Source organism: Lithobates pipiens, unplaced genomic scaffold (assembly GCF_037356315.1).
Source record: "Lithobates pipiens isolate NorthernLeopardFrog02 unplaced genomic scaffold, aLitPip1_a1.2 Scaffold_19, whole genome shotgun sequence".
In the NCBI taxonomy this organism is placed as follows: domain Eukaryota; kingdom Metazoa; phylum Chordata; class Amphibia; order Anura; family Ranidae; genus Lithobates; species Lithobates pipiens.
In genome coordinates, this window is record NW_027507764.1 from 344,896,166 (window position 1) to 344,913,213 (window position 17,048).

The 17,048-nt window shown below is 40.1% G+C and overlaps 1 long non-coding RNA gene across 1 annotated transcript; it reads left to right on the top strand.

Moving 5' to 3' along the window:
* Positions 1-2,416: 2,416 nt before the first annotated feature.
* LOC143998311 (uncharacterized) lies at positions 2,417-12,833 on the top strand. Its single transcript, XR_013277838.1, has 3 exons — positions 2,417-2,547; positions 12,223-12,410; positions 12,508-12,833. It is a non-coding gene; the product is annotated as an uncharacterized LOC143998311 (long non-coding RNA).
* The last annotated feature ends 4,215 nt before the right edge of the window (positions 12,834-17,048 follow it).

Sequence of the window (17,048 nt, forward strand, 5' to 3'; positions counted from 1 at the left end):
TAAAAAAACATCCGCCTTTACAACTCATTTAATGACAATGATATAATGCTATTTGCCTGGCAGTCTATTGCATCAATACATTCTAAGTTCATACCTACCAATTTTTTAGATGGGAACGAGGAAAACCTATTAGTAAAAGTAGTTAGGCATAGGATACGCCCCTTGCCACACCCTCTTAAACAAGAATTATACAAAAAAATGATTAGTTAATCTCACAAGTGCTTTTTTTTTACCACTACTATACCTTTATACTGGCTTTTGAAATTTATGAATGCAGATTTAGAAACTTGATGAAAGGTTTAGCACTTGGAAACACTTTTTGAAAGATAAAAAGTGCATTTTATACAACTATATAGATCAGACCAAAATGAGGGACAAATGAGGAGGAAAGAGGGACAGAGGGACTTTGTTTCAAATCAGGGACAGTCCCTCAAAATCAGGGACAGTTGAGAGCTATGCAATTTAATTCCCAAGAATAAGGATGTAGTAAATGATTTCAGAGGGAAGTAATACATCCTGCTCTGTGTAAATGTTCTGGACCAATGACTCAGAAAACACAGAAATCAACATGACAGTCAGGCAACTAGCATTTTCAAAAGGAGGTTAGTAAAGTCAGCCACTTTATTTGCCCTGCATTAATTCAAGTGGTTGTAAAGGCATTCTATGCACAAAGGTAAAAAAACCTCCACTGTGTAGCACCCCCCCAATACTTACCTAAGCCCCATATCCATCCAGGGATGTGCACAAGCGGCCCAAGGACTCCCCCTCCTCATTGGCTGAGACAATCACAGCCAGTGAACCAATGAGGAGAGAGGTGGTGGGGCTGAACCGCAGCTCTGTGTGTGAATGGACACAATGAGCCGTGACTCAGGAATGAGCCTGCTTGGGTGCCCCATTGCAAGCTGCTTGCTCTGGGGGCACTCAGCAGGAGGGAGGAGCCAAGAGCATCAGAGAGGGACCCGAGAAGAGGAGGATCGGTGCTGCTCTGTGCAAAACCGCTGCATGGAGCAAGTAAGTATGGCATTTTTGTTATTAAAAAGAAAAAGCCTTTAATATCACTTTAATGCATTCTCTGCATTAACTTGGTAGTAAAATGCATTAGGTTTGTGTCATATGTATAGGTAAAAAAACATTCTATTGTCAGCTCCTCCTCTCAGTGCCACCAAACACTTATCTGAGCCAGATCTCAATCCAGCGCTGCGTACGAAAGCAGCAGCTCTCTCTGCTCTCTCCCTCCTCACTGCATCCAGTAAGAGCAGTGGGAGCCATTGGCTCCAGCTGCTGTCAATCAAATCCAGTGGTTAGGGAGCGGGGAACAGGGCTGAGCCACATTGTGTGTGTCAATAGACACACAGAGCACGACTCTGCACATGTGCCACCAAGGGATGTGGATGTGTAAAAGGAGGAGCCCAGAATGCAGACTCTCAGAGGGGGAGGAGGGGGACTGGGGCTGCTCTGTGCAAAACCATTGCACAGAGAAGGTAAGTATGACATATTCATTAATTAAAAAAAATGACCTTTACAATCACTATAACATCAATGATGCCACACTTTACCCACACACAGACTGGGTTCACATATATGCAAATTGGATGTGGATTTCCACATCCAATTTGCATGACAGGAGAGTGTGACCGACTCTCAATGGAGCCAGTTCACCAGCCCTGGGGCGGCCACGGCCCGCATTTTGGAAAGGGTCCTGTGTGTCTTCTGGTCCAATTCAGGTGTGAATTCAGGCAAAAATTTGCATCGGAGTCGCACCTGAATTGGGAAACTGGGACACACTGGACCCCAGGCTGTGAGCCGCGGCCGCAGCATGTATGAAGGAAGCCTTAGCCCCTGTACACACGGTCGGAGATTTCCACAACCAAATCCGTTGGATTCTGCCCGTTGGATTTTGTCCGTCGGATCTTGTCCGAAACTGTTGCATACACACGGTCGGACAAAGTTGGCGAAAAATCCGATCTTTCAGAATGTGATGACGTAATTTCGTTACGATGGGACTACATTCAGGCTAGTAGCCAATAGCTATGATGTAGGAATTTGATCTGAGCATGCGTGGCACTTGGTCCTATCAAAATGCTCTACACATGATCGGATTAGGTCCGACCGGCCCAGTTGGTCGGGAAATATTTCCAACATGCTGGAAAATTGGGTCCGACGGAGATTCGGACGGAATCAGTCCGATGCATACCACACACAGTCGGATTATCTGACGACACGGTCCGATAAGACGCATTCCGACGGATTCTCCGACCGTGTGCACGCAGCTTTAAAGGGGTTGTAAAGGTTCATTTTTATTTTCTAAATAGGTTCCTTTAAGCTAGTGCATTGTTGGTTCACTTACCTTTTCCTTCAATTTCCCTTCTAAATGTTTTTTTTTCTTTGTCTGAATTTCTCACTTCCTGTTTCTCCTCAGTAAACTTCACACCATCATCCAGGCGGGGTTTAGTCAGCCAGAACAGCTTACTGAACAGCTTACTGAGGAGGAACAGGAAGAAAGAAAACAAAGAAAAAAAACATTTAGAAGGGAAATCGAAGGAAAAGGTAAGTGAACCAACAATGCACTAGCTTAAAGGAACCTATTTAGAAAATAAAAAAACTAACCTTTACAACCCCTTTAAGCCTCGTACACACAATCAGATTTTCCTATGGGAATTGTGTGATAACAGGCTGTTGGCGGAAAATCTGATCGTTTGTATGATCCATCAGACAATTGTTGTCGGATTTTCCGCAGACAAATGTTGGATGGCTGGCTTTAAAAATTTCTGTGGACAACGGTCTGTTGTCGGATTTTCTGATTGTGTGTACACAAGTCAGTCAGACAAAAGTCCAAAGTACAAACATACATGCTCGGAAGCAAGGACAAGCCAGAAGCGGTCGGTCTTGTAAACTAGCGTTTGTGATGGAGAATTAACATTTGTGATGTGGAAAATTATGAAATCTCGAAAAGCAGCGCACATTCACTTCTTTAACTACTTCCTGACCAACGGCCGTCAAATGACGGCCAGGCAACGCACCTATTGTGCCGGGAGATGGTCACACCCCCACTGTGCACGGCGCATACGCGCGATCGCGAGCCAGCTGCGCGTGCATGTTGGTGGCGGCGTGTTCCCCGGGAACACTGCTCATCACCGACGCTGGTAAACACCCATTGGCTGGCTGTTTACCCACGTGATCGGCTGTGATCCTTTCACAGCCGATCACTAAAATATAAACAAACTGCGGTAACGTTTTTTTCATTAAACGTTTTATTCATAAATTTTTTCATTACTATTTGTATTGCCTATTCAAATGTTTGTATTTGATGTTTGTGTTGAGCACGGTATGAAACTACAGTTGTTTCCTTTTTATCACTTATGCCATTGAGCTTTATTATGAGCTGCTTTATCACAGATTTATTTATAATACGTTGTTTGAGGTGATCCAGGGTGCGCATGTTGAAAGGGTATCTTTATCCCCCTCTTTTTTCTTCTATGCAGAGGCACACTAGATTTTGCACTCTCTAGTTTTAGTAAATCAAACCCACCGTTTTTTTAAGCATTTGTTAATAAATCTATGGAAAAGTTCCATGCCTTTGCACATGGATGGTGATAAATGTGCATACATGTCCTGATAATATATAACCTTGCATTGATCTTGGTGAAGTTGGCCATGAGCATTCAGTTAAAGATTATTTTAAATGGATTTTACTGTTTTCAATTGTACCAGATAATAATAACCTTACCTTACATCTCAGAATTAAAACAAGATATTTAATGTTAACACATACTCTTTTTGGAAAGAAAAAAAATGTTCAAAATCAATTTTTTTAAATCGATTAATGGACTAATTTCGATTGATTATAACGCACATACAGATCCAACTACTTTTAGCTGATCTCCTTGCATTGCAATTCTGCATTAATCATTGGTAAATGGGGTGTACACTATTTACAATCACCAGACACTAATTAGTTTCCACAATCCATGACTTAACTTCACAGTTCACACAAATACATTTTAAATGCAAAGTGTAGCACTGACATAAGAAATTTTTTATCCACAGTAGCCTGACAATCCCTCCACCTCCAGTCTAATTAATCACTCTCACCTTATGGCATGGACCCCTGTGCAAGCAGGTGGTCATGCAAGTGCGTATCAAAAGGGTTAACACGGACAATAAACTTCTCTCACGTCTCCTTAGATCTCAGCAAGGATGCCAGGTGATGGGTAGAAAGAAAAGATCTAAGTGCTCACCGCTTAAGTATAAGATTCAATTTTTGTGTTCAAACACAAACTACTTACATAAAGATGATAAAAACACAGTATGTAAAGCCGACAATCGTGTTAGTTCGGTAGGGCAGCAGCGGATGATGTCATGCATAGCTCCTCCCCCATACGCATTACGTTCAATCAGAACTTCGACGTCACCGGACTCCTCCCCCCCTTCCCTTAGTTAGCAGACGGAGGCACTTGGGGAAGGGGGAGGAGTCTAGCTACATCAATGTCAGTGACATCACTGGATCTCCAATGGAACTCCTTGAAGACACAGAAGGCGGCGGAGGGATGAGTACCGATCAAAAGAATTTTGATCGATTAAAAAAATTAATTGTTTCATCTAGGAATTAATCTTTAATTTCCACAGCCCTAATATATATATATATATATATATATATATATATATATATATATATATAAATAAATGAAAAAATAAATAATTATATATATATATATATATATATATATATATATATATATATATATATACTTGTCAGTTACTCACACTTATGACTATAATTCAGGCACTTAGAGGTACTCGTCTTCAAACATCTTTTAAAGCTGAACTGAGGAAGTTGGTGCACTGAGGAAAAGATTCAAGCTGGATTAATGTACAGACCGTACAGATCTAGAACCAATACACAAAACACTCCAAGATTCAACAAAGAATGCACTCAACTCTTGTATTTAGATAACATTTGTGTATCCTGGAGTTATGCTTTAAGGAGTAACCACTGGTGGTTTAATATGAAAATTCTAATACATCCTGGAAATGTCTCACCCCTTCCTGTGTCTTCCTATGGGCCTATCCCCATGATGGGGGTCCTTACTAACTTTAGCCTATCACAGACTGTATTTTATTCTAAGGTCCTTGCATACATATTACACAACAGCTATAATTATTGTTTATGAAGTCTAGCCAGAGAACCTCACATGAGAATAAGGAGCAATTTACTAATTATGTAAGTACAATACTGAACAGAGTAGAAAAACAGCACGCAAACTACATGAAAGAGGACTAAGCCTCAATTGTTTAACATTTTAAGTGTATTTAAAGCTAAAACCTTTGTTTTTGTCACCATCTGTGCCCCATTGGGCAGATATATCTCCAATTTCTGTCCCATAGACACAACAGGAACTGAGGGAAAATCTCTCCAATTGCACTCTTAGCCCTTGTACACACGGTCGGAGATTCCGACAACCAAATCCGGCGGAGTAATCCCGACGGATTAATTCCGGAAGAGTTCCGGAAGTGATGTTGCATACACACGGTCGGACTAAGTTGTCAGAAAATCCGATTGTACATTAGGCTTGTGCCATTCATTTCGTAATGAATCGAAATTCGGCCGAATTTTGCATCTTTTGGACATTCGGATGCATCCGAATTTCCGAATAAAAAAATAACGAATAACAACGAATACGAAAGAAATATAACGAATGAATTCAAATGAATTCGACATGATTCGGTAATTCTTTAAAGATCTAATGAAACAAAAGGTCAGCTCAAAGTAAATCTTATAGTCCAATCAGCTAATTAATTTTGTGGCGGAGGATGGATTACTGGCGAAGTGCATTCCTGAGAACTGAGTTAGAAGGGTGTTGTATTGTATTTGAGCTGAGGAGAAGAGACATTGTCATTGTGTGTGTTAAAAGATTCAATAAACAAACAACTTTCCATACTACGAATCATTATCGCGAATGTCTATACATACATAAATAGCGAATTTCAACGAATACGAACTAATGAATTCGACACTCTACGAATAATAACGAATTATCGGAAAACGTATTAACGTAACATAACGAATATAACAGAACGAAATGATGTATTTTACGAATGACAACGAACCGAAACTAAACAAAATTTTCTGTTGTGCACAAGTCTATTGTACATAACGTGATGACGTTATTTTGTTACGACGGGACTACGTTCAGGCTAGTAGCCAATAGCTTTGATCTAGAAATTTGATCTGAGCATGCGTGGCACTTTGTCCGTCGGAGTAGGCTACACATGATCGGAGTATGTCCGATAGTAGCATTTTGGCGGAAAATTTTACCAGCAAGTTGGAAAACTTGGTCCGTCGGATATTCCAACGGAAACAGTCCTATGCAGGCCACACACAGTCGGAATATCCGACAAAACGGTCCGATAGAAAACATTCCGTCGGAATCTCCGACCACGTGTACAAGGGCTTAGGCCTATTTTATATGGGCCGGCAGTAAGGGGGCGGTGAAAAATAGGTGGTTGAGTCACAGTTTTACCGACGCTGACCACCCAGTGGCAAATTAACATGCTCTTTATCACGATTATCGGTAAGGTGCATAAGTGCAAAATCAATAAAAAATCTAAATTAATTGGCAAATATGTTAAAAGAACATAGTAGTTTTTCACTTGTGCAAACAAAAAGCAAAAATGAACAATATCTAAGTGATATAAATATTATCAACATAAAGAGTGTAACTATAGGTGGTTATATCGCTGTGCAAAATATATAGAACATAGGTGAATGGTTCATACAGTGACTGGTATACAAACGAATAAAGCAAAACAAAATATAGTTAAAAAATATATAAATGGTGTATAACAAAATATTTAAATCATCTAACTAAACAGATGTTCAGTGCGGTATCCAGTGCAAACGTGCAAAGTGTTTCACTGGAACACTGTGTATAACTGTCTTTGCATTAAAGTGACACTGTGCCTTTAAGTGCAGAAATAGGATAAATCTTCAGTGTCACTGACACCCGTGGTAAAAGTAAATGATTACCTTACTGCTGTAAGGTAAACAGCATGTAGCAGAATAATTAAAGGAGGAGGGGGGGGGGGGTCCCTTCAACTCGATCTTTTCCTAGGTATTCGTTCACTTTTAAGTGGAGCCAGGGAAGTGGGGGGAGAGGTAGGGATGATCCTTTTCTTCCTCTCTGTCCACTGGGTGCTTCAGATCATAGGGTTCTCAATGTACATTTAAAAGAGATAAAGGAGGCCCACCATAGTGTAGTATTTTTGAATGGAAATAAAACTTTTATTTACATATATTAAAAAAACACTCACATTTTTGTGGGATTAAAATAGCGTTGTAAAAACGAGCGCCGAGCTCGTGTCTGAGCGTCTGTTCCGGTATCTGATTAGCCTCGGGTCCTACGCGTTACGTCACACACGTGACTTCAACTGGGATGAAGCTGTCTGACACTTCAGTTGCGGGGGGGGGGGGCGCTGGCCTGACACCCCTCCAGTGTGTGGCACCCGGGGCGGCCCGCCCCCCCACTTAGTACGCCCCTGGGTGGTAGTGACTGCTGGCTATCTAAACAAGCAGTTGTCAATGGCACAAATGTCTATTATGGAACAATACACCTCTCTTTATGTGTTGGGAAGCTCATGGGAGTTTCCCAACACATAAAGCATTGGGAATTTTGGATTTCTTCTCATTTACAGACTAAGTGACAATGGTCCCCAGATTAAACAGACAAGGTGAATCTTCCCAGTGGAGACACATACATTCATAGTTTCATAGTTTCATAGTTAGTTAGGTTGAATAAAGACATCAGTCCATCCAGTTCAACCTGAGTGATTGTCTACAATTGCCCCTATCCCTGTACATTGCACACTCATGTTGGTTCCTACCCTCAAGGAGCCCACAATCCAAGGTCCCCATTCATATCCTAGGGCCAATTTTGAACAGAAGCCAATTTACCTACCTGCATGTCTTTGGATTGTAGGAGGAAACCGGAGTGCCCGGAGGAAACCCAGGCAGGCACAGGGAGAACATGCAAACTCCAGGCAGGTAGCGTCGTGGTTGGGATTTGAACCAGTGACCCTTCTTACTGCTAGGTGAGAGTGCTAACCACTACACCATTAACCGATTCAGAAATGCCTCCCCTCATTGTACTGCAGACAGATGGCCAGTACAGGCACAGCGTTGTATCTGTAGGTCATTGGTCTCAACCCTGTACCCCATCGGCACCAACTGTGATTAGAAACAGTGGGATTTTGTCAGCAGGTCCCGATCCTGGGACCTGCTAATTGGCTATGTCCAATCACAGTCTAGGGTCCTGTGTTGACAAGCAACACAGGGCTCTGTACAGAGGGAATGATCTCTTTGTTTCTTCTCCCTGCTTTCCAATGATTCATGGCGGGGACCTGCTGATCAGCTGTGTCCAATCACAGCCCACAGCCCTATGTTGACAAGCAGCAGAGGGCTCTGTACACAGGAAACAACCGCTTTGTTGATTCTCTTCAGGGAGACAGAACAAAGAGACTTTTAGTAAAAAGCAGCACATATTACACACAGTTAACCCTTTAATTACCCATAGATGTTGACCCCCTTCCCAGTCTGTGTCATTAGTACAGTGACAATGTATATTATTATCATCGATCACTGTATTAGTGTCGCTGGATATATCAGTGTTCACCTCCCACCCAGCGTCAGTTAGTGTCAGATTTCTTGCCGCACTATCACAGTCCCATTATAAGTCGCTGATCAATGCCATTACTAGTATAAAAGAAATAAATAAGAGCTACAGTATACACCGATCAGACATAACATTATAACCACTGACAGGTAAAGGGAATATCTTGTTACAGTAGCATCTAAAAATTGGTGGGATATATTAGGCAGAGAGTGAACATGTTCTCCGTGAAGTTGATGTGGTGATAGCAGAAATAAATGGGCATCACAGTTTGTTGTGTATGGGGCTGTGACCCTTGTCCACAGCCAAAAGCTTCTACAATGGTCACATGAAGAAGGTGGTCTGGTCTGATGAACATGTTTTCTTTTACATTATGTGGCCTGCCGGGTGCTAGTGCATCACATACCTGGGGTAGAGATGGCACCAGGATGTAGTATAAGAAGGCCAGCTGGCAGAGGCAGTGTGATGCTTTGGGCAATGTTCTACTGGGAAACCTTGGGTCCTGCCATTCATGTGGATATTACTTTGCTGTCCATGCCTTAATTGGTAAGGGCTGTTTTAGCAAAAGGGGGCCATACGCAATGTTAGGTGGGTGGTCATAATTTTATGACTGATCAGTGTATATATACTATAGTTTATAGACACTAGGGATGATCTGAACACCCCCCATTTCGGTTCGCAGCAGAACTTGTGAACAGGCAAAAATTTGTTCGAACACGCAACCACCATTAAAGTCTATGGGAAATGAACGTGAAAAACCAAAAGTGCTAATTTTAAAGGCTTATATGCAAGTTAGTGTTTGGGGACCCAGGTCCTGCCTCAGGGGATATGTATCAATGCAAAAAAAGTTTTAAAAATTTCTGTTTTTTCAGGAGCAGTGATTTTAATAATGCTTAAAGTGAAACAATAAAAATGAAATATTCCTTTAAATATCATGCCTGGGGGGGGGGGGGGGGTGTCCTTAGTATGCCTGTAAAGTAGTATATCTTTCCCATGATTATAACAGTGCCACAACAAAATGACATTTCTAAAGGAAAAAATATAATATAAAACTGCCCGCGGCTGTAATGTATTGTCGGATCCTGGCAATATAGGTAAAAATACAAAAAAAAAATGGTATGGATAATTTTTTTTTTAAATGGCGTGGGGGTCCCCAGGCCCCCAGACACTATATATTCTGAACAGCAGTATATACAATATGGCCTGCCCTATATACTCTGCAGAAAATTGGGCCTTAGGTGTTGGTGATACCAGAATACTGTAACCCCTCACAGATACTCTTGTTGGGGGCAGGAATGGGCCCTGCTGTGAAATATAGTATCAGAAATCGTAATTTCATTCCCATGTTAAACAGGGGCAGAAAAATTGGGCTTTGGGCGGTGGTGGTGCCACCATAACACTGTAACCCCACACAGATAGTCTTGTTGGGCGCAGGAAGGGCCCATTCTGTGAAATAGTATGTAAAAAATTGTAATTACATGTACCTGTTAAACAGGGGGAGAAAAATGTGCCATACTCGCACAGGTACTCATTAATGGCCCTTTGCTGTGTGTGCTGCTGCTGCAGCATTGCCAACGTTGAGTTTCACCTGGTGGGCATGTCACAAATGAGGCAGTTGGTGGGCAGGTTGCATTCCCTTTGAATGTCAGCCAGGTGAGCACTGCCATTGTATGACTGGCGGAATTGACCACAGACTTTTCTGGCCTGCCTCAAGAGATCCTGTAATCCTGGGTACCTGCTCAAGAACCACTGCACCACCAAATTCAGGATGTGTGCCAAACATGGTACATGTGTCAAGTGTCACTGTTGGAGGGCGGATAGAAGGTTGGTGCCATTGTTGCATACAACCATTCCTGGCTGAAGCTGGCTTGGCCTAAACATTTGAAGTAATTTGATATTTTTTATTTTTTTATTGGATATTTTATAGCAGAAAGTAGAAAATATTATTCTCTTCTACATTCTGGGTACCTGAATGCAGGGAAAGAACTGATCAGACAGACCATACACACATACAGTCATTATTCAATTTGAATGTAATTGACTGAATGAAGTGATGATTAGCCCATGTTAATTTTAAACCTGACACTCCAACAATCATCAGAGTATCAGTTGTGTCAACTAAAAAATTGTGGTGGAAGTAGATGAAGAGCTTCTCTATAAGTGGCAACATAACATCAAGAAACCATTAATTAGCTTCCAGCTAGTTTACTAAATAAAGTAATTTGACGAACTATATAGTTGACTTTTTTCATATATTTGAATAACATTAGATCTTCATTCAAACAGTGTCTACAGAAAAGATGTGATACCGCCTGAACAAATTACACATACTGTAATATTAACATGGTGTAGTCATAATCATAGACAAGAAATAGCAAGAAGGGATTATTTTATATAGGCATTATCATACTCTAAATTAACGAAAATGCATATGTGTCACATGGAAAAAGTAAGTACAACCCTACATTTACCACTGATAGGGATGGGGTTTGAGTTTTCCACTACAATGAATTCAAAGCACATACTGCATGTTTGAGCAGTGGCGACCCGACCCAGCCGCAGCCCCCCCCCCCTTCATGCCACCCCCCTATATGCAGTGGATAAATTCAGGCTTTTTTTTAAGCACCTGTATAGAGCCAGAGGCTCTAAAAGGCTTAAAAATCGGGTGGGCTCAGGTCACAGAGGATGCGCTCTGATCCCACCCAGGTGTGTTACAACAGCAAATTAATATTCACAGTTGAAACACTGATCCTCAATCCGGCCAATCAGAAGTGGGTGTGAGACCCGTTTTCCGATTGGCCGAAAATAGAAGACTCCTGATTAGCTGCCAAGGAGGAGGGAGTAAACGGAAGCCGCAATGATGACCCGGAGAACGAGAAACCACAGGAGAACAGCAGGAGAACGGGGGGCACCGAGCAGGGGAATCCGCCAGTGATGGGGTAAGTGCTACCAACCGATCGGCCTGGGGGTGGGGGGCATACAGTTTGCCACCTCCCAAAAAATGTCCACCGGTCGCCACTGCGTTTGAGAAAAATAGTAACAGGGAGATATGGGTGGCGCTCCCCAACAACGATGTATAAAATATGTGCAAAAACATCTAATGTGACCAGTGCAATGAAAACCAATAAACGATAATATGCGTAAAGTGCTCTGCAACAAAATATACGATTTTATACAAACAGAAAATAAATAAATAAAAATGGATGAATACAATTAAATAAAATGAAAAATATACAGTATATATGTGCAATGTCTCTTAAAGGGACATTGCACATATACATTTTTTAAAATGTATTTTATTATTTCATTTCATTTATTTTCTGTTTGTACCTCTACTCAAGGTAAACACATATGTGACATAATGGTAGTGCTATTCCAACATATCTCTCCTTCTCTCCTTTATCTTTCACATTATTTTGGTTAATGGACCCTCCATGGTACTCACTACAGTACACTTTTCTCATACACTATATCTCACCCTTGTATCCCTTTTATTAGGGCCTCTATTCCCACATCACTTTCACCAACTAACAGTCACTTTGCTCATCCATTATAGGTCACATCAAAACTTCCATTGCCTTTCACCATTCAGGACATACTTTTGAGATGAGAGGTCTGCATTTTTGGAGGTTCTGTGTTTGCACCCCCTTGGTTATAGGGTACATGACTACCTCAGCTCCCGGGACAGACCACTCCTATGGTCCTGGTTTTGCATGCACTACACACCGTCGCTACCTGTGGCACGTAAGCACTCAGCGTTGATGACATTGTCTTGTCCTGTTGTACTTACCCTATATTAGAATCAATTTTTTACTATATTCTACGTTATATGTTTTCATAGATACCCTACAACATCCACCCCTGAAGAAGTGTTTTTACACAGAAACGCATCGGGCTCTGAGGATGTAGCTATGTGCTTTATTAGGATATGTATCTGGATACACCATTCATTTTTGAATCTATTGAATTACCAACTTTACTGCCAGTTGATATGTGAATTGACCATGGTATATACCATTGCTATGTGCTGACCATGTATACATTTATGAACATTATGATACTACTGTTATGCATATGTAAAAATATGGTAACATTTATCCATTGACTTTTTCGTATGAATTATACTACATGGTATGTATTTATATACTTTTTACTCCAATAATTAAACTTGACCATATTCATCTACACGAGTCAACTACTTCATTTAAAGTCCCATATTTCCCTCTTGTTGTCCCTTCTGTTTGTATAACGTCTTAAGCCCCAGTCACACTATCAGATTTTTTGCTGTTTTTTTGTCTTCAGATTTACCAAAACCATATAATATGAGGTCAAACCTTAGGAGTTTCAATTTGTATGCAATCAGGCAGGCCCCTGCACTACATGGTTTTGGTAAATCTGGAGACAAAAATCAGCAGAAAATCTCATAGTGTGTATGGGGCTTTATACTTCCTTGTTTATTTTTGTTTTATTTATTTTTGTTTATTTGTTTTCATTGTACTTTATGGTCAAATTAGATGTTTTTGTATGAGGCAGCAGCCATTCTATAGGTTCTAAGCACGGAATCCAATATCTAGCCACCGCACGTTTGAAGTTTGCACAATGCCAGTGAAATAATGCAGTAATTTTGCCAGATTGAATTGTTTGTAACCAAAAAGCACTGCCTAGCCTTTGAACTTAGGTTGGTTAGCTTAGAGGGGCCAGTAAGGGTTCTTTTGTGTAGTGCACCCCCTAAGGAGCCGCAAGTGTAAAGGGATCCCCCACCCTGCACAGCCAGGCACACCACATTTTTACAGCACATTTGAGACAAGAAACAGTCCAGTGTTTTGTTCTGTATTTTTATTAGGGTATTTAACTTGGATGAGGAAAAGGGTAATATGGGATTCCCACTTGAATTTAGCAGAACTTTCCAGGGACAATTTCTTCTGTACAGAGCAGAATAGTAACCCACCAAGAAATTTCTACATATGAAGAAATGGAGGGCTAGGACTGGCCTAGTCATAGCTCTGATATGAATCATATTAAAATATTGTGAAAGGAATGGAAACTAACAGCTTATGCAAGGAAATGTACACAAATCTTGCAACTAAGAGAAATTTGAATGGGGAATGGACAAGAATAAAATTCATGTCTGAAACTGGTGGGTTGTTATACAAATACCAACTTTTGAGGTCAAAAGTGTGCTTACTTTTTCCACAGAACATCAATAAATCTATTGATACATTAGTTGAAAGATTATTGAAAAGGCAAATTTTGCTTGCGTGTTTATTTGTGTGTCACTTTTATCTGTAGGCACCGTTCATAAATATGTAATATAAAAAAGAAAAAAATTGCGCACAGAGAACAAAATAAGGAACCGACACGTCACTAGACATACAGTGCAAAATGGAAATAAAAGACAAAAGTGTGGTGCTAAGTGAGCAAGTGAATAATGTATGAACCTGATAAGGTAAAATAGGCAGTGAAAAATTTAATGTGAACAAAACCAAAACGTAAAAGTCCAAAGTGAATAATTAGACAACTATGAAAAATAAAAAGGTCTTTCTTGGATAATCCGGAAACAAATCTTTAAAATACAGTCAAAATGGTAAAGTGTTCACGCTTACCAGATTTGATGGACACACGTACCGTATCGCACGTGGGTCAAACAGGCACTCTTGATGGAATGACCTCAAACAGGAACTCCCACCAATGGAAAAACGGTAAGAAGAGTTCCCCCAATGTTAAATGAAGACTGTCAGGTATCCATGATGGACTCCAAAACATGCGATGAATCACATCAAATGGTGTGCATGAAAAAAAAAAGATCTGCACTTTGATACTTTGATACTGTTTGAAGTTTAATGGAAAAAAAGGGGGTTTACACTTACAGCAAATCCGATAATACAAGCTTGTAGATAAAACGGAGTATAAGCAACGATTCCAAGAGCATCAGCCGACATCGTTCGTCCTATTGGTCATCATCTGGGGTTTTGTTCACATAAATATGTAATGTTTGTCTGTTCAATTATGTTGATGGGGTGTACTTTCCACCTGACTGTAGCTAACTTGTTATCATTTTTTATGCATAGCTTATTTCCTACAAATCATGCTGACAGGAATTGTCCTACATGGTGTCATGGAATATTATAGATAGGCAACAACTATCCTCATATTGGTTAGTGGTTCCAAATTAATAATAACTACTGCAGTAGGGAACAGACACAAAAGACTGTTCTGCTTTATTATTGACGCAATTGAAGGTTTTCATATACATGATTACGTAGGTATCACATTATTGTATATTGTATATACAATTGTACTTGTATGGTAACAAGGGGCGTAACATAGGCAGGCTAATTCTAATCAGGACTCAAAAGAATGTAAACATGTAATGAAAACATTATTAGTGCCTTGTGCACAGTGAGGGCAGTGTGCAATACATACACAATAGAATACAATTATATACAGAACTTACAAATTTCCTTTACAATCTACTGCAGTAGGGAACAGTTATTTGGAAAGATGCTGAGTGTATCTTTTGTGTATGTTCCCTACTGCATTAGTTATTATTGATTTGGAACCACTAATCAATAGACATGTACATTCATTTTCGTCCGGATGCATTTTCTTCCGACTTTCAGGTATTTTCGTTTTCGTTTTGACAAACGAAAATGAAAGCGCACAATCCGAAAAACAAAAGATCCGACATAAATAAATGCTTTATTTTTGTTTTCGTTGTTACAACAGTCTGTGTCTATTAAACCTGTGGTCGAATGTGCCTAGCCTTACCTCTATTAGTAAAAGATTATATAGAGAAAAGTTTTGACAGAGAGAAAATATTCGACATAAAGAGAAAAAGTGATGACACCTGACACTGTGAGACTTAGACCATTCATTCAACATGAACGACGGAGATTCGACAAAGCAACAAAAAAAACACACGTTTATAATAGTATTCGACCGAGCATCGAAACTGTACGGCGCTACAATCGTAAATTTCCGGAGTCAAATGCTCCACCTATAGGCTATATAGAGTTTAGCAGCTCCATCGAATCTTCTTCATACATTCGACAGACACCATAAGCCTTCAAAGACAGATTTGACCGTAATTCATGTGGATTTTCGGACGAACGCAATTTTTGAACGAAAAACTAAATAAATAAAAACAATTTTCAGGAGTAACTAAATAAATGTATTTTTCGGACGAAAACGAAATATTTCACTCTGCACATGTCTACTAATCAATATGAGGATAGGAGTTGCCTATCTATAAAACTCCATGACAATGGTCATACATGTTGATTGAAAATGGGTTTATTAGGAAGATTCAGAAGCCTGTAAATACTGCGTGGACCCTATTACTCATGCAGTTTGAATAATAACTGGATTGGTACCGTTCTTTGTCTGAATAGTTGGCGGTAACAACTTTGGCACAGAAAGACATTAGAATCTAAAAATTGTATTTTACTATGACTCATTTCCGTTTATTTATGAATGGTAATGTTTGGCAGTTGCTCACTCATTCTAAGCATATTCTTGGTATTCCTAATATGCTGACATAGCCTAAAAGACAGGGTTAAAATGTTACTTTTTTGCAGAATATACAGTTACAGATAACACTATCATGCTCTGAGTGACTGTCTCTAAATATCACAAAGTAAATTATTGCATGAAAACAGAACAAAGGCATTTAGGTATTGCAGTGCCAGATGTAATCTCTATATATGTTTTTACTCCCTGTGTGTATTACTGTATTCAGCCAGAGCAAGTGCCTGAAGGTACAAAACATATCCGCTTTATTCTGCTGCAATGACTTCTCATGTACTTAGCAGTATGGATTTAATACACCAATTTACCAATGTATCAGAAAGGTATACTGCAAATTATGCTGACATGCTTCTTTGGTGATGGAGGCAACATATTGGCATGAATAATTACATTTCTGATGGATAGGTGTGATTTGAAGCAGAATGGTATGACCTGCTTATAAACCTAAGGATATTGCAGGTATCGCTTGGTCTCGCAGACTATACTGACAATTCTTTAGTCTTTATCTTTGTCTTTATCTTTATTACCTAAATTACAACAATTAGTACAAATTGCCATGTGTTGTTTGTGTCTGTTACTTTATGTCTGTGGTCAGTTTTATATGAATATTGTGTTGATTATCTAAAACTGGAGAGTTCAAAATCTGGCGTAGCTGTGCATAGAAACCAATCAGCTTTCAGTTTATTTTTTGTCAAAGCTTAATTACCCACTTGCCTCCCACCAACCGTCATATGACGGCGGGATGGTACGGCTCTCGTTCTGGGTGGACATCATATGACGGTGCACCTGAATGGCCACTCCTGCATGCCCACAGGGGTGTGCAGCAAGGCGATTGTGGGCGCGCCATGTTGTTAG